This window comes from Procambarus clarkii, chromosome 83 (genome assembly GCF_040958095.1).
Source record: "Procambarus clarkii isolate CNS0578487 chromosome 83, FALCON_Pclarkii_2.0, whole genome shotgun sequence".
NCBI lineage: Eukaryota > Metazoa > Arthropoda > Malacostraca > Decapoda > Cambaridae > Procambarus > Procambarus clarkii.
The window spans coordinates 1,076,405-1,099,522 of NC_091232.1; the positions used below are offsets into that span (position 1 = coordinate 1,076,405).

The 23,118-nt window shown below is 45.2% G+C and overlaps 1 protein-coding gene across 7 annotated transcripts in view; it reads right to left on the reverse strand.

Moving 5' to 3' along the window:
- Nucleotides 1-23,118, reverse strand: part of trh (PAS domain-containing protein trachealess) — a 1,432,279-nt gene that overhangs the window by 988,793 nt on the left and 420,368 nt on the right. The window lies entirely within an intron of this gene.

The window sequence follows — 23,118 nt, forward strand, 5'->3', positions numbered from 1 at the left end:
GCTCTCCTTTCCCAGATCTCTTGTCCCATGGTCATAATTTTGAATTCCATCATGTAGTCAAAGACTAGGACACAATGGTCACTGGCCCCTAGAGGTATTTCATGCTCTAAATTCTGTGTGTGTGTGTGTGTGTGTGTGTGTGTGTGTGTGTGTGTGTGTGTGTGTGTGTGTGTGTGTGTGTGTGTGTGTGTGTGTGTGTGTGTGTGTGTGTTAGTTTTAGAGAGAAATATATGTAGTAGAAATGATAGGAGAAAATAGGTTGAGAGTTCTTTCGTTCTTTCACATTAGACAACCGACTATTAGAAAGGCGGGATCCAAGAGCTAACAGGTCTATCCAGCAGGAATGAATAGCAAATACACACACACACACACACACACCACTCGAAGACAGAAGACTTTGGGAAGATAAGATCACTACCTACAAAATTCTCAGAGGAATTGATAGGTAGATACAGATAAATTTTTTATCACTGGTGGTACGCGAACAAGGGGACACAGGTGGAAATTGAGTACCCAAACGAGCCACAGGGACGTTAGAAAGAACATTTTCAGTGTCAGAGTAGTTAACAGGTGGAATGCATTAGCAGTGATGTGGTGGAGGCTGACTCCATACACAGTTTCAAATGTAGATATGATAGAGCCCAGTAGGCTCAGGAATCGGTACACCAGTTGATTGACAGTTGAGAGGCGGGACCAACGAGCTAAAGCTCAACCCCCGCAAGCACAACTAGGTGAGTACAACTAGATGAGTACACACTACACACCTCACCTACTATACACACCCACTACTCACCCCCCCCTCCCCACTACAAACACACACCCAGTACACACCCACACACCCACTCCACACACCCACACTACACACACACACCTCCACTACTCACAAACACACACCCACACCCATTACACACACACACACACTACACACCCACTACTCACAAACACACACCCACTACTCACACACCCACACCCACTACTCACAAACACACACCCACTACTCACACACCCACACCCACTACTCACACACCCACTACACACACACACACCCACTACACACACACACACACACTACACCCCCACACACCCACACCCACTACACACACACTACACACACACACACTACACACACACACACCCACTACACACACTACACACACACACTACACACACACACACCCACTACACACACACACACCCACTACACACACACACTACACACACACCCACTACACACACACACACTACACACACACCCACCCACTACACATACACACACTACACACACACACTACACACACACACACACACTACACACACACACACTACACACACACCCACTACACACACACACACACTACACACACACACACACTACACACACACACACACACTACACACACACACACACCCACTACACACACACACACACCCACTACACACACACACACACCCACTACACACACACACACCCACTACACACACACACACCCACTACACACACACACACCCACTACACACACACACCCACTACACACACACACCCACTACACCCCCACCCCCATGTTACACAACAGCTGGGACTAGGGTCTCGGGCCCTACCTTCCGCAGCTCCCTCGCTAATTAACAAAACAATGTGTTGCAAATGGAGGTGCAGTTTGCCACGTTTTACAGCACGCAAAGCCAAGCCTTAATAATACTACCTCACCCCTCACCCCTGATGAACGACCCACGCCCTGCCAGGAAGCCCAGCCACGCTGCGCCATCAACTAGCCATCCCTCAACTGCTCATAAAGCCTGAACTCCCAACCGAAAAGGGATTGTAAAGTGACTTGAGGCCAACCGGTAGCAGTGCCTGTTTCGAGGTAAGGTCTAGCCTGTATTTTTAAGGGTTGTGGGTTAGATGCAAGGCCTGCTAGGGTCAGGCCAATCTGCTTGCTGGGCTCCCTGGTTGGGTAGGGCTGGGCTGACTTGGCTGGCTGGCTGGCTGGCTGGCTGGCTGGCTGGCTGGCTGGCTGGCTTGATTACCTAGTTTGATTTTTTGGGCTGGCTGGTTGATGTTCTGACTGTAGTTGGGCTCCTGGCTGACTAGCTGGCTGGCTGACTAGCTGGCTGGCTGGCTGGCTGGCTGACTAGCTGGCTGGCTGGCTGGCTGGCTGACTAGCTGGCTGGCTGGCTGGCTGGCTGACTAGCTGGCTGGCTGGCTGGCTGACTAGCTGGCTGACTAGCTGGCTGGCTGTTGTGGTGCACATTACTCACTAAGGTGTACCTGGTTGCGCGTATCATTTACCTACACTTACCTGTCGTGCGCCACTCTCCCGGGCCTAGTTTAGGACCTCCACTCATCATCATTCTAATTTTAAAGCAACAGCTCCTTGAGGCGAAGGATCTGAAATTCCATTCAGAAAAGAAGGTGGGCGGGAGGAGAGAAATGGAAGAGGAAGAGGGATAAGGAAAGATTGAGGAATTGATAGCGAGATAGATAAGTGCCAAGAGGGAGAGAAAGGAAGGGGAGCCTCAAGAGAGGGGAAATAAATGAGATGAGATGAGAAAGGGGAGAGATCGAGGGTCTGATGATCGGAGATGATCTGAGTGCTCACGTCGGAAGATTTCATTTTGTGTAAATGCGTAACTTGACCATACATTTGTAAAGGCATTTACATAAACTTCTTGAGCAATACAGTGTTGTGCGTTAACTTCATTATGGCTATTAACTACTCACAGTGGGCCAGCCAGAGGCTTAGAACCCACTCTGGAATATACCCCCCTCCCCCCCCCCCGCCGAAAAAAATGCCCACACTGCTAAAATCACTTAATCTATTAGGATCATCTCAACAACTGGCATTACCTAAACTACTGGGACCAGTTAAACTATAGGGAACACCTTAAACTACCTAAACTAACCTGAAACCCTTAAACTACTTACACCACGTAAAATTTTTTAAATCTCCTAAACAATTTTAACTACGCGAAACACTTAAACTATGGGCACCACCTAAAACTAATGGGATCACTTAAACTACTGGGACCTCCTTTGCTACTGGGACCACAAACTACTGGGATCACTAAAATATATAACACAAAACTCACCTTCATGTACACCAGCCATAACTCCATAGACACCAAAGTTATACTCAAAGTTAAACAAAGTTAGATTGGAGTTATACTCCAATCCCGTAACACCAAGGTGGGGTTAAGCCTTCACCAGAAGACGAAGGTAGTTTACATGGACTGGATTCACGAAGAAGTTACGCAAATACTTACGAACCTGCACATCTTTTCTCAATCTTTGGCGGCTTTGTTTACAATTATTAAACAGTTAATGAGCTCCGAAGCACCAGGAGGCTGTTTATAACAATATCAACAGTTGATTGGGAAGTTTGCATGCTTGTAAACTGTTTAATAAATGTAACTAAAGCCATCAAAGATTGAGGAAAAGATGTACACGTTCGTAAGTACTTGCGTAACTGCTTCGTGAATCTGGCCCCATGTCAATATACCACAAAGGCACAGTTTACCAGACACCATAACACAAAGAGGAAATTATTCAGCAACAATAAACAATAAGAGATTTACTCTCACATCGGAGAGTACATTTGAGTACAAGTAATGTACAGTACATTACGAACGTTACTCTAGCAAAAATACATAGCCTGCGATGTCCCTAAGTATACTCACATCTTAATACATCACTCTACCTAGCCTGGAATGTCCCTAAATCTACTCATATCTTAAGACATCACTCTACCTTGCCTGCAATGTCCCTAAATCTACTCACATCTTAAGACATCACTCTACCTAGCCTGCGATGCCCCCAGCACCGATCACATCGTAAGTCATCAACGCCTCGCCAGCTCCACACACCTGCAAGAGAGAGATAAGATGGTATTAAGAGATGCATCATTCAGGGACTAAATCGTAGCCGTTATCTGCATTAGTCTTACCACGGGCAGCAGACGTAACGGTTACCTGCTGACCAACATATATGTAATCCAAACCTATATTTTCTCATATAAATTAATGATTATATATATTATAATTTGGTGTGCAGTTAGGTCTAAATTAGATTAGTTGTTTTGGTTCTTTTGGCAATGACTTGTATTTGTAGAATGTGGGTGAAGCATTTACCAAGGTGGGATTCGAACAGGGCGCCATAGATGCACTTTTGGAAAAGCGTTCGAACGTCATCAGTTATGAATCATGTTTAAAGTGTTGATTTACGAGCATTCACGAGTTATTGTTAGTATGAGGACGGGTTGCGGGAGGAATTAAGACGACCCAGGATCGAATCCTGCAGTGAAATGATTAAGCATTGTTCCCTTACTCCCTCTCTCTCTCTCTCTGTCTCTCTCTCTCTGTCTCTCTCTCTCTCTCTCTCTCTCTCTCTCTCTCTCTCTCTCTCTCTCTCTCTCTCTCTCTCTCTCTCTCTCTCTCTCTCTCTCTCTCTCTCTCCCTCTCTCTCTCTCTCTTCCCCTCTCTCTCTCTCTTCCCCCCTCTCTCTCTCTCTTCCCCCCTCTCTCTCTCTCCCTCTCTCTCTCTCTCTCTCTCCCTCTCTCTCTCTCTCTCTCTCTCCCTCTCTCTCTCTCTCTTCCCCTCTCTCTCTCTCTTCCCCTCTCTCTCTCTCTCTCTTCCCCTCTCTCTCTCTCTCTCTTCCCCTCTCTCTCTCTCTCCCCCCTCTCTTAATCTCCTATCAGCAATTGGGGACCTGGATGAATAAACCCTTTGAAAGATTGCGTATGCAAGGAAAACATGGCTCTCTGAACAACCTAGCCAACGCCAGCAAGGTCAAATGCAACACAAGCAAGGTCAATGCAACACCTCCAAGGTCAGTGCACACAATAGCAGCCATCAAGGTCAATGCAACACCAGCAGCAACCACCACAACATACAAACTTCTGTGCCAATATACAATGGTACCATAACATTGTAGCAACTTTTTTCCCAACCTTTAACATTAAGGTTGTTCCTCTGATGTGTGACTGTTGGGAGTGTTCTATTACATGATGATAGGACCACCTGTGGTTATTATTGCGTTATTTAGCACACCTGAGGTTCTGACGGGGTTATTTAGCACACCTGAGGTTCTGACGGCGTTATTTAGCACACCTGAGGTTCTGATGGGGTTATTTAGTACACCTGAGGTTCTGATGGGGTTATTTAGCACACCTGAGGTTCTGATGGGGTTATTTAGCACACCTGAGGTTCTGATGGGTTTATTTAGCACACCTGAGGTTCTGACGGGGTTATTTAGCACACCTGAGGTTCTGACGGGGTTATTTAGCACACCTGAGGTTCTGACGGGGTTATTTAGCACACCTGAGGTTCTGACGGGGTTATTTAGCACACCTGAGGTTCTGATGGGGTTATTTAGCACACCTGAGGTTCTGACGGGGTTATTTAGCACACCTGAGGTTCTGACGGGGTTATTTAGCACACCTGAGGTTCTGACGGGGTTATTTAGCACACCTGAGGTTCTGACGGGGTTATTTAGCACACCTGAGGTTCTGACGGGGTTATTTAGCACACCTGAGGTTCTGATGGGGTTATTTAGCACACCTGAGGTTCTGATGGGGTTATTTAGCACACCTGAGGTTCTGATGGGGTTATTTAGCACACCTGAGGTTCTGACGGGGTTATTTAGCACACCTGAGGTTCTGATGGGGTTATTTAGCACACCTGAGGTTCTGATGGGGTTATTTAGCACACCTGAGGTTCTGATGGGGTTATTTAGCACACCTGAGGTTCTGACGGGGTTATTTAGCAGATCCAAAGGTTCTGATGAGGTCATTAGCCGATCAGAGTTTCTGAGGGGTTATTGAACTGACCAGAGATGATTAATGTTCATTAGTTCTGGTCGACCTGAGCCCAGGTGAGACAGGCGAGTGAGAATGGCATGCATGCAGGGGCCCCGTTTGTCGACACCCGTTGTGTCTGTCAAGTGGATAAGGGGTTGGGGGCGAGGGGTTGAGGGGGTATGGAGTTGAGGGGTAAGGAGTTGAGGAATGGGGGTTGAGAGGTAAGGGAGTAACAGTATAAAGAGAAGACAAATACAGCTGCATTAGACATTGATTTTGTTCACAGTTGAATGTGTGTGTGTGTGTGTGTGTGTGTGTGTGTGTGTGTGTGTGTGTGTGTGTGTGTGTGTGTGTGTGTGTGTGTGAGAGTGAGAGTGAGAGTGAGAGAGAGAGAGAGAGAGAGAGAGAGAGAGTCTACTAGCCCATGGCAATAGGAGTGTAGTGGAGAGTACACTGAAACTCATCATCAGACACTTATCACAAGATATTCTTCATCAGCTTGTCTTCCCTTCGCTTTATTAATCTGATACCAGACGCGTTGGGAATGCCTGATACTCAACCTTCCCCACCCTTACCCAGGGCTCGAGACTCACTCACTCACTCACTCACTCACTCTCTCTCTCTCTCTCTCTCTCTCTCTCTCTCTCTCTCTCTCTCTCTCTCTCTCTCTCTCTCTCTCTCTGACCCTGCAAGAAGCAAGGCCATCGCTGCACCGACCGGTCCAAGTGAATGGGGGCACCAATTTTGATTACAGTCATTCTTCACTTATGAATTAACAGTAGATAATTAAATAATAATTACCTCAATAGAATATATAGGAATGATCGCATGTACTCTCCCAGCTACCACAATCAATAGTAATTCTACAACAGACCCATTTAGGGGTGTTCGTGAAGACGGCTTGACCGTCTCAAAACCAGATTCCCACGAGTTGATAAAAAATACAAGGGTTTAGCCTAAGCGGAAATGAACGGACCCAAACAACCCACCTAACCTATTAGCAGCGATGCATATAAAACGTCATCATTGCGGTGATTTAGTTTTTTACTAATACGTCATAGTTTTAACGCATTGGTCGATCCCGTAAAAAAAATTATTATGTGGGAGGTCAGGTTATTGGAGCACACTTCCCAAGGATTAATAACTAGTAAATCACAAATATGCTACACAATAATTGATACAAAACGCAAATATCGACGCAATAGTTCATGCAGTACGCATACAGACGCAATCGTTCATGCAGTACGCAAACAGACGCAATAGGCATAAAGGAACTTTTTATAACAAATTAATCTCCACAGTTCACAGCCTTTGGTTCTCTTAATTTAGAGAGAACATCTTAATTTACCGAATAATATTTTTTCCTACATTTTCTGTGTAAAACTTTTCGTTTAATTGTAACCCCTTTCTTCGCTTTGTTGGATATCCACTGTTTCCCTTCTTCCGGGTTTATTATCTCTCTCTCTCTCTCCTAGGTTCCTCTTTATTACCAAGTAATAACTATCACAAGGCGCGATAGTTATCACTGGAGAGGCTATCTTCTCACCCTGGGTGTGGAGTGTTGGTGCTAAATGGGAATCTTCCCTTGGTATGAGGTGAGGCTTGATAAGGGTGACGGTGGTGTTAATAGTGGTGAGGGAGATGGTGGTGATTGAGGGGGAGAAGGGGGAAGATGGTGGTGATTGGGGGGAGATGGTGGTGGTGCTTGTGGTATATGCAGTAAATGTCTACATCCCTCCATCTTAGATGCAAGGTTTACAGCTTCAACTAAAGTGTAATTCCCGAGTAGTTGGGATAGTGGGAGTGGTGGTTGGGGGGGGGGAGAGTCGGAGGTAGTGGTGGTGGATGGAGTAGGAGGGAGTGGTGGTGGATGGAGTAGGAGGGAGTGGTGGTGGATGGAGTAGGAGGGAGTGGTGGTGCATGGAGTAGGAGGGAGTGGTGGTGGATGGAGTAGGAGGGAGTGGTGGTGGATGGAGTAGGCGGTAGTGGTGGTGGATGGAGTAGGAGGTAGTGGTGGTGGATGGAGTAGGAGGTAGTGGTGGTGGATGGAGTAGGAGGTAGTGGTGGTGGATGGAGTAGGAGGGAGTGGTGGTGGATGGAGTAGGAGAGATGATAGTGGTTTAGATAGACTTGGGATATAAGGTCTGGTCTGGTAGTAGTGATGAATGAATGTTGGTTATAACGAGACAAAAGTTGGATCATCCTGCAGCCAGTAGGCAAGACTGGCTAAACTCAACCAGGCGAAAGTGACAACAAAATAATGAGCCATTAAAGATGACCTTGGGTCCAGGACGAGAGGCCAGGCTGCAGATCTGAAACCAAGATTATCCCAAGCCATTGGCATACAAGGCGGTAGTTCAGCAATATGAAGTTAAGAGTGCAAGTGGACTTGTCTCCAAGGAAATGTTATTTGGTTCAAACAACAAACATACCTTCAGGAATGGGTAAACTCGACTATTAATGTACAACCATTTATAAATGGAGCGTTTAATTTTGAGTTAATCATTTGAGAACGGAGATAGACAACTCATCTTAAAGTTACTGATCAGAAGCCTATTTAAGTCTAAGGCAAGTGCCGAGAAATCTATAATGTTCTTGCTGAATTTTATGACGTTTAGGCTGCCGCTAATTAATGACTAAGTCACCAACACTTATTTGTTGAGAGTTATTGATGGTGGGTGTAAGGTAGAGTAATTACGAGGGTAAAGTCATTATGCGTCCTTAAACTAATATATATTATGAAATTTGCTATATTTTTAACTTGTAAAGTTTTAATAATTTGCTGACAGTCAAGTTTACGCAAATGCTCTAACTTGACGTACATTAAGGACAGGTAGTCCCGCTTGTCATTCATTCTTGACCTCAGGTAGTTCTCATTCATTCTTGGCCTCAGGTAGTTCTCATTCACTCTTGACCTCAGGTAGTTCTCATTCATTCTTGACCTCGGGTAGTTCTCATTCACTCTTGACCTCAGGTAGTTCTCATTCATTCTTGACCTCGGGTAGTTCTCATTCACTCTTGACCTCAGGTAGTTCTCATTCATTCTTGACCTCAGGTAGTTCTCATTCACTCTTGACCTCAGGTAGTTCTCATTCACTCTTGACCTCAGGTAGTTCTCATTCATTCTTGACCTCGGGAGTTCTCATTCATTCTTGACCTCAGGGAGTTCTCATTCCTTCTTGACCTCAGGTAGTTCTCATTCATTCTTGACCTCAGGTAGTTCTCATTCACTCTTGACCTCGGGTAGTTCTCATTCACTCTTGACCTCAGGTAGTTCTCATTCATTCTTGACCTCAGGGAGTTCTCATTCATTCTTGACCTCAGGTAGTTCTCATTCATTCTTGACCTCAGGGAGTTCTCATTCACTCTTGACCTCAGGGAGTTCTCATTCATTCTTGACCTCAGGGAGTTCTCATTCATTCTTGACCTCAGGGAGTTCTCATTCACTCTTGACCTCAGGGAGTTCTCGAGTCATTTTAGAGCAGAAAATTCTCTCTCCTGACTGTGGTTGGATACCACCAGGCACAGGTTCATAATCTCTGGCAATGTGCACGTGGAAAGATTGAAGAGAAGTTGTTGGGCTTAATTTGCTTAAACATGTGCAACTCAAAACTTCATTATGGTTCAATATTGGCAGGAGTTACTCTCCTTTTCTTATACTCTTTGAACAATTCAATCTGAAGCCTGGGTTCGAGATTCTTAGGTTAGTAAGAAATCAGGCAAGAGCACCCCTGTTTCAATTCCTCTTCAGTTGTAAAAGAATTGCAACACTTAATTCTTCAGTTGCAAAATATTTGACGAGAATCCACATTTCGTGCTTAATGCTGAGGAGGCATCCACCTGTTTCCTCCAGGTGCTGCACAGCTGATCAGTGACAGGTCGTAAAACATATGTGAAAAGGTTCACACGCTGAGCCTTTAAGTTCAGTTTACAGAGCTGATACATCATTAAATGTCATTTTCTCACTGCGTTAACGTTTTGTGGTTGCCTCTAGCATGAGCTCTAATACCACTGTCATGACTGGTGCTCGAATCCACAAGGGCTGTGACGAGGAATCGAACCTGCGTCCAAGAGCATCCCAGACGCTGCCTTAATCGACTGAGCTACGACATGGTCGTAGTTCTGCCATTATTTGTTATTGTTATTGACCATGTCGTAGCTCAGACGATTAAGGCAGCGTCTGGGATGCTCCCGGACGCAGGTTCGAATCCTCGTCACGGCCCTTGTGGATTTGTTCATTTGATGTATCACGCTATTGTGATTTCTGTGTGTCAAGGCTGGCGGTGAAGCACCAGCCTTGACACACAGGGTATCACATACCAAAAATATTTTTTTGGTATCACATACCAAAAATATTACACATCTTAGCCACGATACTCCTGAATGTGTATTAAAAAATATACCCATTTATAATAGCAACACTATATCCAATAGTTATTAGTACTAATACTAAGGAAACTTCTAAAATTATTGTTAGTTCAAATTAATTCTCATTTGCCACAGAGCTCAGGCACGCATGTGTTAGATCGTAAACATCATTAAATACATGGCAATGTCATCTTAAACTTGATACAGAACTTGTGTGTATTGTAATGAGTGAGAGCAAGTATACCGTTGTATACAGCTATGATTTTGAGCACGTGTACTTATGTCGTACTCTGTTAGTCTCTGCTAGTAGTACTCTGAAGTACTCTGCTAGTCTCTTCTAGATGCTCAAGGAGTTTATTATAGAATCTGAAAGACCATTCTGGATACTGAACCGACTTTCAGACCCTTACATGTCCCACCCATAGTCCCAAAGGTTCCACAGGTCCCACCCCTCGACCCCACAGGTCTTACCCTCGATCCCACAGGTTTCTCCCAGAGTCCCACAGTTCCCACATATTCTACCAAGGATCCCACAGATATCTCCTCTCTTAGGGACAGCAAAGAGAGGTTCAGGAAGTCACAACTTTCCAAAGGCTCCCAGAATCCTCCAGAGCCTCAGGTGAGGAAATTATGAGGACGGGCAAGGCTTTGATGGTGCCGCCCGTGACGTCACTAAGATAAACACCCGCTCGCCCTCAGCGCGCTTCATGAATACGGGTTTTAAGTCCCGGCTAATATGTTAATTCTACAGACACGGGGATGAAGATAATAGTCTGTTGATGGCCTTCACCCTCTTACACCCTTCAGCCCTTGGGGGCCTCTGACGCCCCGTCTTCAGCCCTTGGCGGGCCTCTGATGCCTTGTCTTCAGGCCCTTGGGGGGTTCTGATGCCTTGTCTTCAGCCCTTGGCGGGCCTTTGACGCCCCGTCTTCAGCCCTTAGGGGCTTCTAACGCCCTGTCTTCAGCCCTTGGGGGCCTCTGACGCCCCGTCTTCAGCCCTTAGGGGCTTCTAACGCCCTGTCTTCAGCCCTTGGGGGTTTCTGACGCCCTGTCTTCAGCCCTTAGGGGTCTCTGATGCCCTGTCTTCAGCCCTTGGTGGGCCTCTGACGCCCTTTCTTCAGGCCTTGGCGCGCCTCTGATACCCCGTCTTCAGCCCTTAGGGGCCTCTGACGCCCTGTCTTCAGCCCTTAGGGGCCTCTGACGCCCTGTCTTCAGCCCTTAGGGGCCTCTGACGCCCTGTCTTCAGCCCTTGGCGGGCCTCTTATCCTTACAGCCTCCACCCCACCAGCCTCCATCCCTCCAACATTCCCTCCCGATACTCCTATCATTCCGGTACCTCCTCCTCCTCTACCATGATGTTTCCATCGTTACATTGTCCATCAAAACATTCCCTATAATTACAATTTCCATCACTACATCCTCTATGATTACTCTCACAATCTGGCTGCCCACCATCACTACACTCACCATCATGACAGTGTCATTATCATGCTCACTATTAATGACGGCGATAATTAGGATGCTAATGTTTCTAACGATGTTGGTAAAGATGGATATAATGGTGGTGGTTGTGTAGTTACTATTTGTATTTACTATTTGTGTCTGCAGTACCGAGCTATTAGTTCTTGGACCTCGGTGTGATATCAACTCCTAGATCATAACGGACAGTGTGTGTGTGTGTATGGTGGTGGTGGTGGTTGGTGGTGTGTAGGTGGTCATGGTAGTGGGTAATGGTAGTTGTAGTAACGGTGGTTGGAATAAGTGTGACTACCAGTGGATGGTAGCAGTGGTGGTGACGAAGGCTGCCAAAGCCGACACGATGCACCAAGCCGCTGGTGTACCCAGTCACTGGTAACCAGCACCAAACCATCATCCATATTAGCTACCGAACACACGCACACTGATGGATATGTAATCAGACAATGGTGCTCTGAATCAGGAGTGTTGACGAGGCCTGCACCAGGCACGGACTCCCTCTGACCGGCAGGTCCAGGGGGGCCAGATTCACGAAGCAGTTACACAAGCACTTACGAACCTGTACATCTTTCCTCAATATTTGTCGACTTTGTTTACAATTATTAAACAGTTAATGAGCTCCGAAGCACCAGGAGGCTGTTTATAACAATAACAACAGTTGATTGGCAAGTTGTCCTGCTTGAAAACCGTGTAATACATACAACTAAAGCCGTCAAAGATTGAGAAAAGATGCACAGGTTCGTAAGTACTTGCGTAACTCCTTCGTGAATCTGACCCCAGCTTCTTCTAGTGCATGTCTCCATTACTCATCCCCTCAATTCTCCTGATTATTCTACAGTGTTTTCCTTTACCTCGTCGCACGTTTCTACTTTATACTGATTTTCTTGTTTCACTCTGACCCAAACAGGCTGTGGAGATATGCTCAGTAACATATACCTGTCCACTCCAGCCTTCCACACTACAACTCCCTAATCTTCTACCCGATAATAACATCTAGACAAGATGCAAAGTATTTATTGAGCATTCTTTATAAATCTTGGCCTTTCTCTAGCCTCTCTCAGCTTATATGTTATTATAATGTATGCCTTTCGCACCCCCCCCTCTCTCTCCAGCTCCCCCTCTCTCTCTCTCTCTCTCTCTCTCTCTCTCTCTCTCTCTCTCAACCGATGCCTAAGTTTTATGTTCCGTACTCGTGTTGTCATTACGGCTTCACCCACTCATTATCCATGCCCTCTCCACGTCCCTCCTCTTCTACGACTATTTTACGCTATATTTTCCTTCACATCTTGCTTTTCCCCCTTTCTATTTGCAGGAAAGTCGACCGTGTCGTTTCCTAGAGTAGCGTCTATGACCTGAGAAAACCATATACCCCCCTACGTCACTGCTACTTTTAAGACAAATCTAATCTTTCCTAACCTAACCTTTTCTAACCTTTCCCAACCTAACCTAACCGAACCTATCTAACGAAATTTACAGGCAACACTGGGTTAATAATTATATATATATATATATATATATATATATATATATATATATATATATATATATATATATATATATATATATATATATATATATTACAGGTTTTAGATCCTACTACTTTTCTCCCCACATTACAGCTATCATGGCTATCTTCAGTCCAATCTCAGACTACTTTCTGGCACCTCTTTCTACCTGCAGCGTACACTAATGTCACCACTACCAAACTACCTATCTCAGGCCATTCCCCTGCCTACTTGATTTCGATAACTGGAGAGCCATCAGTAACACCGTATCGTAGAGCTCTCTACCCTCACTACTACTTTCTACATTTCTACTGTGGTTCCTATCGCACCAATACCCCCCCCCCTGACCATCCATTTGCAACGCCAGCATTATCTTGCAGGAACTTAGTGTGCTGCAAGTTAAATATAAGATTTATCAACAATCTCTCTGAAGAAAGATTTTCTTAATTCAGGGAGTTTTAATAAATTGTAATTTAAACTTCGTTAAAATATTTTTTTCAAATATATTCCCATCACAAAAAATTATAACACTGAAAATATTCGCTAACTAAAATCACCCCCCCCCCCCCCCCCGTTCACAACCACAACAACCCACTACACAACCACAACAACCCACTACACAACCACAACTACCCACTACACAACCACAACCACCCACTACACAACCACAACAACCCACTACACAACCACAACAACCCACTACACAACCACAACCACCCACAACTCAACCAAAAACAGTGTTTATTGACCGACTTACAGGCTCAGCATGTGGGTTTGTGTAATCATCATATAATTAAACTTTCACCCCCTGGATAGCCCCTTCAACCCCTGGATAGCACTTCACCCCCTGGATAGCCACTTCACCCCCTGGATAGCCACTTCACCCCCCCTGGATAGCCACTTCACCCCCCCTGGATATCTACTTCACCTCCTGGATATTGGTTTATTTCATTATATCGTCAGGAGTTTACATCTATAATCAGTATATCAAGACTGTAGATCGTCCACCAATGTCTTCAAGGCCACCATATTGGCAGGAGAAAAAAATATGAACGAGATAAGCACTTCTTAATAAACATATATATATTATAATTACATTTAGCCTCCAACACCACCCGGTGTCTTAATTACCCTAACTACTCAACCGGCCTCCCGCCTGGTGTTCTTATACAACCCCTAATCTCCTGTCTCTCTCCCTCTCATAGTACCAGCCTGATGTACCAGTCGCATAGTACCAGTCTCTTCATAAGAGCACATATCTCGCGATGCTTCTATGCAAGACGTATGTAAGATAGGAGCACATATCTTGCATACTTCTCTTGTCACAGGCTCCACCATTTGTCAGGAAGTTGTGTGCTCCTGAGATGTTATCATGGGAAGTTGCACTTGCGGCTCCCTCGTCGACTACTTCTGTCAAGGTACAGGGCAGAACTGCTCAAACGCCGTCAAGTCATCTCTGCGCAACCCGCGACATCATCTCTGCCAACTCTTTAAGACACATTTTCCATTCTGCTTCGTCTTACCCAGTAACCAGCGTCTCATGTTGTTGTTTCAGATTTAGCTACTCAGGACGAAGTGTCCATGTAGCACGGGCTATGGTGAGCCCGTAAAGCGTCTTATGAATTCGGAAGTTTTAAAGGAATCAACATGTACTGTACTGGCGTCCAAAGTGTCGCTTCACCCAGGCCTCAAAACCAGCATACTCATACAGAACTCATACTTCCACCGGCACTATACATTGAGATATGAATCCTCATATATTTTCATGTCACAACAATGCCTTCTTCACCTCCTGGATATTTTCTTCATCCCCCGGATATCTACTTGTCTACCCCTGGCAGATGGATAGGCCTCTGGCCGGTATCCATTCCTCTGAAAAAATATTTTGACTAGTTTGATAGAATAGGACTTGCATACTGGGTCACCCCAGATGCTACCTAGCCTAGCCTAGCCGAGTAGGCTAGGCTAGGTAGCATCTGGGTAGGCTAGGCTAGGTAGTTGGCTACACTAGGATTGTGGCAGTATACAGCACAAAACTATGACGAAATCCCCAGTTATTTTTGCACATTCTACTTGGATAGAACCATGGTACACAAAAGCCAGCTACATACACAAGGCATCACAACACCAAATAATCTATTGTAAGATACAATGACTTAAACATTAGATGATAATGCCTTCACCCCATACGTATACTGATCTGGCCACCAAGCACGCCGAGTGCTCTGATAATCCCTAATAATAAGACTTGCCTCCAGCAAACATCAGCCGACCAATATGAGACGACGTGGCAATCGCTAGGAAATCAAAGAGTTTTAAATATACACAGGTGGTATTACCAAGGGGCTACTCACTGTGGAGACATGACAGGGAAAACTAGGATTGGGGTAAGAGTAGTTGTGCTGGTGAAAGAACAGCTAAAGGTAAGAGAGTGTTAGTAATCGAAAACAGTCAAAAAGTTGACATATTGGCATTGCAGGTATGGAGTCAGGATGATAAACTGATAATCATAAATGTCTGCAGCCCACCAGCAAGCAACACATGGACAAAGGAGGAACTGGATGACAAACAAGGAAGTGCTCGTTTGTTCGTAGTCTCTGTCTATCATAATGGGCACGAGAGAGATTGTAGTAAGGGCAGATATAGATAAATCACGAGTGTTGGTAAGGGGGAATTTCAACTTGAAAGCAATAGACTGGGAGGCCTATGAAGCAAGAACGGAGGACATTTGGACAGACAGATTTGTACACCTCATTCTGGAGACATTCATGTATCAACACATCAAGCAGGCCACAAGAATGAGGGAAGGGAAAGTTCCGTCAATACTGGATCTAATATTCACCAGGAGAGAAGAGGAGATATTTGACATCCAGTACCTTCCTCCCTTAGGAAAGTGTGATCATGTCCTGTGGGAAATTAAATATACTTTACGATATAATCTAGAAGAGAATGAGGACATTGAAACAGTTGTTGTACATCATTTGCACACTCAACACTGCTGCTACCAGTCAGAGGTAATGCAAGGTATTAATGCGGAGACAACGCTAAATCAGTACGACTATATAGCACTTGGAAGTGGTATGACGACAATGATCTGTGATAGGACAGAGGGAAGGAACGGCTCCCAGTTACTTTGACCACCTAGGGTCGATCTTTGCAGGTCGGCGTTCGAAGAACTTGACCGTCTCTGTACCGATCAGACCAATTGATGAAAGACAAATTCACCTTCTCACAAACGGAACCTCTCCATCCCTTACCTACCCAAGACTGTAATCATGATTAAAAAGTCTTTCCTGTTTGTTTAATCTAACCCAAGAGTGAGAGTTCTCACTCTTGGTGCTGAAGCACACGACCCAAAACTGTTTCCTTAATATTCGAGACATGAGCCTCGCTCTGGCTCCGGCTTCCCTTCCCTACAGTCCCTATGAACCTCTTCCTCCCCTCCCTAACTTCCCCAATCATTCCCTTCCCCCCCCGGAAAAAATTCCCCTCGACATTACTCCCTCGCCCCTAAAATGACTCTGCACAATCTCAGAAAACACTTCCCCAGCTCCCAATAAATACTGCCAACCCACTCACCTTAACATCCATCAAACCCTATCCTGTGCCATCTTATCCAGCCCCTCTCCCGTGCCATCCCACCATTCCCATATCCCGACCCATCCTACCAATCCCAAACAAATCGCATGAACCCCATCCCGTCCTAATCCGCGATCTAACAGATTCATTACTTAGGATACAAGATGTTATCGCATATTTACATTAGGCAATAAAATGTACGTGTATAATACAACAGTTTTTATCCGATCAGTATCACAATACATTAGAATTTCATGACAAGACTTATCTCCCATTTCATGGGTTCTGCAGGTGATGGGGGATGACAGTGCTTAGACGAGATTCTTAATGTCTTTAATGACAAAGTAGCAAGTAATGTACGGATTGAAATGAATGAGGTGTTTATTGTTTTCGATTTAGCTACTCAGAACGAAATGTCCATGTAGCACGGGCTATGGTGAGCCCGTAATGTTGTTGTTTTAGATTCAGCTACTCGGAACAAGTTCCAAGTAGCACGGGCTATGGTGAGCCCGTAGTGGACTTACTTGGCACAGGAGCGGTGCCGAATGGGCGTGTTGTTGATGTTTCAGATTTAGCTACTCAGAACGAAGTGTCCATGTAGCACAGGCTATGGTGACCCCGTAATCCAAATGAGCGTGTATGAAGCACTGATTTATACCAATGATGCATGAAGTGTCATTGCAATGAAATATAGAGCAAGAGAGGCACTGTGCGGAACCACGGAGTTTGCTACCTGCACGGGCATGAATAGCCCGTAAAGTCTCTGATTGTACCGTTGTAATTATTATGAATTACGGTACGAGGAGCCGGAGAGAGGTGAGACCAGTATACCATAGAGTTCAGAGAATTCCTAGATAATACCAAGGGGTAAATACAACTCTGAGAAAAGAACACAAAACATGATGGACTTCATGACAGGCAAATGCAAAGAAGCTAAAGGAAGATGAATATCGCTCTTATAAGACGAAACAAGAAAAAGATGTGAACATGGTGTGACAGCCAGGGCTTGAAGAGAGAGAGAGAGAGAGAGAGAGAGAGAGAGAGAGAGAGAGAGAGAGAGAGAGAGAGAGAGAGAGAGAGAGAGAGAGAGAGAGAGAGAGAGAGAGAGAGAGGGAGAGAGAGAGAGAGAGGGAGAGAGAGAGAGAGAGAGAGAGAGTACTCACCTAATTGTGCTTGCGGGGGTTGAGCTCTGGCTCTTTGGTACCGCCTCTCAACCGTCAATCAACAGGTGTACAGGTTCCTGAGCCTATTGGGCTCTGTCATATCTACACTTGAAACTGTGTATGGAGTCAGCCTCCACCACATCACTTCCTAATGCATTCCATTTGTCAACCACTCTGACACTGAAAACACACAAATTTCTCACCTATTTGTACAAAGTGTGTGTGTGTGTGTGTTTAGACAGACACCAGACATATAAACACACTACAGCAACCTTGGAACATGCACGAACAAGAACAACTTCAGCACAATACAAGAGCAACCTTTGAGCATATAAACACTAGAGAGAGAGAGCAACAGGGGAATGTGCACCAAAGCTTGAGAACACCTAATGATAGAGTAGCACAAAGAGAAGAACTATATCAGCTTGAAGCAAGGTACCAACTGGAATATATATATATATATATATATATATATATATATATATATATATATATATATATATATATATATATATATATACACACTATACAAGTATTCTTGATCTACGCCATGGTTTCTGAAGTTAAATACCACTAAATGTAAGACAATGAAATGCAAACTACATAAGACCAGAGGTCAAGATACACTTGGAAGAAACCACCTGCCAATTAAAAAAAGAAAAATACATATTAGATATTCATAATAATATTAATAATAATTATTACTATTATTTTATTATATAATATAAATATTATATATATTATATAATATATATTTTATTATATAATATATATTATATTATTATTATTATTTTATTATTACTTTTTAGTTTAGTTAAAAAGTATTAAAAATGATCTGATTACACTATTTACGTTGAATGAATCTGAACTTTTTTTTTTGTATGAAGGTATTATTGACATTCGTATAAAAGAAGGAGCGGCAGAGGTATAACTTGCTAACTTTCAGGACAGTTTCCCCAAGCCCTTGGTAACGAAACAGTGAAGACACACTGCACCAAGCACACGAGACCAGTGTAGGTTACGTAGACCAGGCGTGGAGTCCCAGGCTGGTTCCAGAAGTACACGGCATCAGCCAAAGGGAAGACCTTTTTGTGTAAGAGCAATTGGCAAATGGAACGGAGTGAACAAGAGGACAGACGAAGTCATATCATATACAGTTTCAACACCAGATGTAACAGCATGCATGTGAAGTAACAAGTCGTAATTAACAGGTGAAAAGGTGGGATCCAAAAGCTGCAGCTTGATTATGCAAGGCACAAATAGGTGAGTACACTGAAGAGCATCTGTTTTAGTGCATACATGTGTTCACGTTCACGTTCACACACACACACACACACACACACACACACGAGGCAGCGAGGCAGAAACAAATGGGCAAATTTTCTTTCACCCTGAATGCCCCTTTTACCTAGCAGTAAATAGGTACCTTGGAGTTAGTCAGCTGTCACAGGCTGCTTCCTGGGGTGTGTGTGTATGTGTGTGGTGTGGAAAAAAAAATAGTAAACAGTTGATTGACAGTTGAGAGGCGGACCGAAAGAGCCAGAGCTCAGCCCCCGCAAGCACAACTAGGTGAGCGCGCGCGCGCACACACACACACACCAGTACAGTGCCCCCCCCCCCCTTCCCCGACACTAAACACAGACAACATGTTCCTCAGGGGAACACTACAGAGACCTCTGCTACTCTATTCTAACCATATGACATCGTAAAATACTGCTGGCATAACTCTCCCGCCCTACGAGGCCTCAGCCCATCGGACGTGTATCGAGTCCTGGGATATTTTTCCGCGTCTGTTCAATAACGACGCCCAGAGCCTCGGCCAAGGGGAAGTATTGTTGGCACAATGATTAACCGCTCCAGGCAAATACTGTTGAAATCGATACCTTGTGAAGCAGGTCGCCTCCATCGCGCGTCAAGTGGTAATCGTTTGCGTTGGTTCCGGTAACGCTCGAGGAGAGTCCGGAGCAATATCAAGAGGCTGATATCGCTCCGGCTGATATATATTACACTGATTTAAGTGTTGTAGACGATATCAAAGCCACTGTAATGCTATCCAGTGTCGTAGGAGATATCATTACCGCAGTGAACCTGTCCTGTGTCCTATTTAAATAGCACCGTTAAGTTGTTGTGTTATAAGGCGATATCATGACCCCCCCCCCCACCCTAGAGCTTCTGCTGTGTCCAAGACGACATCAACAGAGTATCTCCCTCCGCTGACTAAACAGGCCATCAATCAAAGTCCCCCAGTAGATGACGCACCTGTCAATATATTGAATCATATTAGAATGAATGAATGGGAGAGTAATCTGTGACCCCCCCCCTTACCCCCCCCCCATCTAGATGTGCGCGCGCACCATGAGTACCCCCTTCCCCTTGTCCCCCCCCCCTCCCTCCACCCCATCAACAAGGGGGCAGTAACCGTGCCATGTTGCATAAATCGGTCAGTATAACAGCCAGTTGATTTGTCAGAGATGTGTGCGTGCGTGTTTTAAGGGGGAGTGTCGGAGAAGCGCAGGCATGTGTGCAACCTGTCCTCTTAAAAATAACTCGTATGCGCGCTATGGCCAAATTTGGACGTAATTTGAAATGAAATCGACTCACAAAAGTGACGTACTGACCGTTTTTCTGTCTTTAGGAGCCTGACAGCTGAGTGGACAGCGCCTCGGATTCGTAGTCCTGAGGTTCCGGGTTCGGTCCCCGGTCAGGCGGAGACATATGGACAGGTTCTTTCACACTGATACACCTGTTCACCTAGCTATAAATAGGTACCTGGGAGTTAGACAGCTGCTACGGGCTGTTTCCTGGGGATGTGTAACAAAAAGGAGGCCTGGTCGAGGACCGGGCCGCGGGGACGCTAAGCCCCAAAATCATCTCAAGAAGATGCCGAGTGGACCAACCAGACTGTCCAGCTTGCTGCTGTTTGGGTCAACCAGACTGTTTTTGCAGTGGTCAGAACATTATGTTTAGCGGGGTGTTCTCAAAGGTCTTAGAAGAGGTCACAGAAGAGGTCACGTTACGTAAACACACAAGGGCAGGGACACGGAAACTACAATAATGAGAATATAACTCCATGCTCACTATGTCAAAATATTTGTACACAGAACAAAAACACCAAAGAACATCATTAAAACACCCGAGCACAGAAACACACTGTTACATAGACCTCATGCCTGCCCTGTCACCACAGCACGAGCCAAAGCTCTCGCATAAACTAAGGCTTTCAGTAAGTGAATTACCTTTTCGCTAATCGTTACTGGGAGAGGAGGTAGGGAATACTGGTTTTTACGACCCCTTCCCTGACTAATGCTTAGGAAGGGAGGTGGGAGGGAGGAGGGAAGGAAGGGGAGGAGGGAAGGAAGGGGAGGAGGGAAGGAAGAGGGAGGGAAGACAATAAGCTTCCTTCTCTCAATCTATCCTTATCCCGTCTCCATCTGTCTCCGTCTCTCTTACCCCTACTATCCATTCTCCTTGCCAGACAAGGAGAAATAGAACTCTATTTCTCTATTCTAACTGGAGAATAGAATGGCAGATTTGGGAACGCAAGATGATAAAAAAGAGGATATGTAAACAGAGCAATGGTAACGCAAAGGAAAAAAAAAGTAATTTTCAGTAATTCATCAGGTCTATTACCACGGATTTCAAACTTAAATATCTTTCCAAGAAGTCCACTTCAAGAAGCTGTTTACTTACTGAAATGCCTGAAATTGGCCCCATGGTTTACCAGCGAGCACCTTGAGGCAAATGGAAACACCAAACAAGCTTAAAAACGAAACTAGTCTCGCCTAACAAGGCGGAATTTAACCAAAATTGACCAATCCGTTAAAAATGCGAACTAATAATATAAAATCAAAACACCATAATATTCACGTTTTCTACCCATCGACCAAGATACGTTAGGTAGGTTGGTTGGGTTCGTACGTTTCTGGATAGGTAATAAGTTGTATTTTTAACGGAGTGGCAAATCGAGAGTATGTATTGGTACAATAGGATGAGTAATAAGTATGACAAAGACGACATAAAAGCAGTATGAAAGCATGAAAAGGACACAGTTGGGGGAGCAAAAGTAAACACTAAACAATTTTACATTGTTCTTGACCAAACAAGCAAGAATAGAAGGACAGGAGACATGAATATGTTCTGAGGTTGGAGAGACTTATAAGCACAGTTTAAGTTCAAACAATGCACATTAAAGCTTAAGACATCTTCAAACTCGTTTTAAAGCAACACGAGAGTATCCGAAGCCATAGATGAAACCTTCCTAGAAGTTGTGTGTGTGTGTGTGTGTGTGTGTGTGACACACACACACACACACACACACACACACACACACACACACACACACACCCACTGACACACACCCACTGACACACACACACACACACACACACACACACACACACACACACACACACACACAAAGCACAATTAGGTGAGTACACACTAGTCAGTTATCCCCACCTACAACCCAACTCCAGCCTTTGACCCCTACTTAAAGCCTCCTCACCGCCCGCTCGCCAACAGAGGCGGTGAGCGACATTAATCTCAGCAGAACTCCAGCTCGGACTGTTGAACAGTCTGCCCTCAGCAGTCGCGACAACAAGGTGCCGGGATATTTATTGTGAAAGAACATGGTATAATGCGCTAATGGAGCGGCCATGTCTCTCTCTCATGCCGCCTCACATCTCTAGGGGCGACTGGGAGCCCTGAGGCGTTGTGTCTTGTTGTGGCTGTGTCATGAATGACCGGAACCTGGGTCCTCTCTCCTGTATCACCTTGTCTCCACACCCTCGTCCTCTCTTGTGTCTACACCCTGTCCTCTCTTGTGTCTACACCCTGTCCTCTCTTGTGTCTACACCCTGTCCTCTCTTGTGTCTACACCCTGTCCTCTCTTGTGTCTACACCCTGTCCTCTCTTGTGTCTACACCCTGTCCTCTCTTGTGTCTACACCCTCGTCCTCTCTTGTGTCTACACCCTGTCCTCTCTTGTGTCTACACCCTGTCCTCTCTTGTGTCTACACCCTGTCCTCTCTTGTGTCTACACCCTGTCCTCTCTTGTGTCTACACCCCGTCCTCTCTTGTGTCTACACCCCGTCCTCTCTTGTGTCTACACCCTCGTCCTCTCTTGTGTCTACACCCTCGTCCTCTCGTGTCTACACCCTGTCCTCTCGTGTCTACACCCTGTCCTCTCTTGTGTCTACACCCTGTCCTCTCTTGTGTCTACACCCCGTCCTCTCTT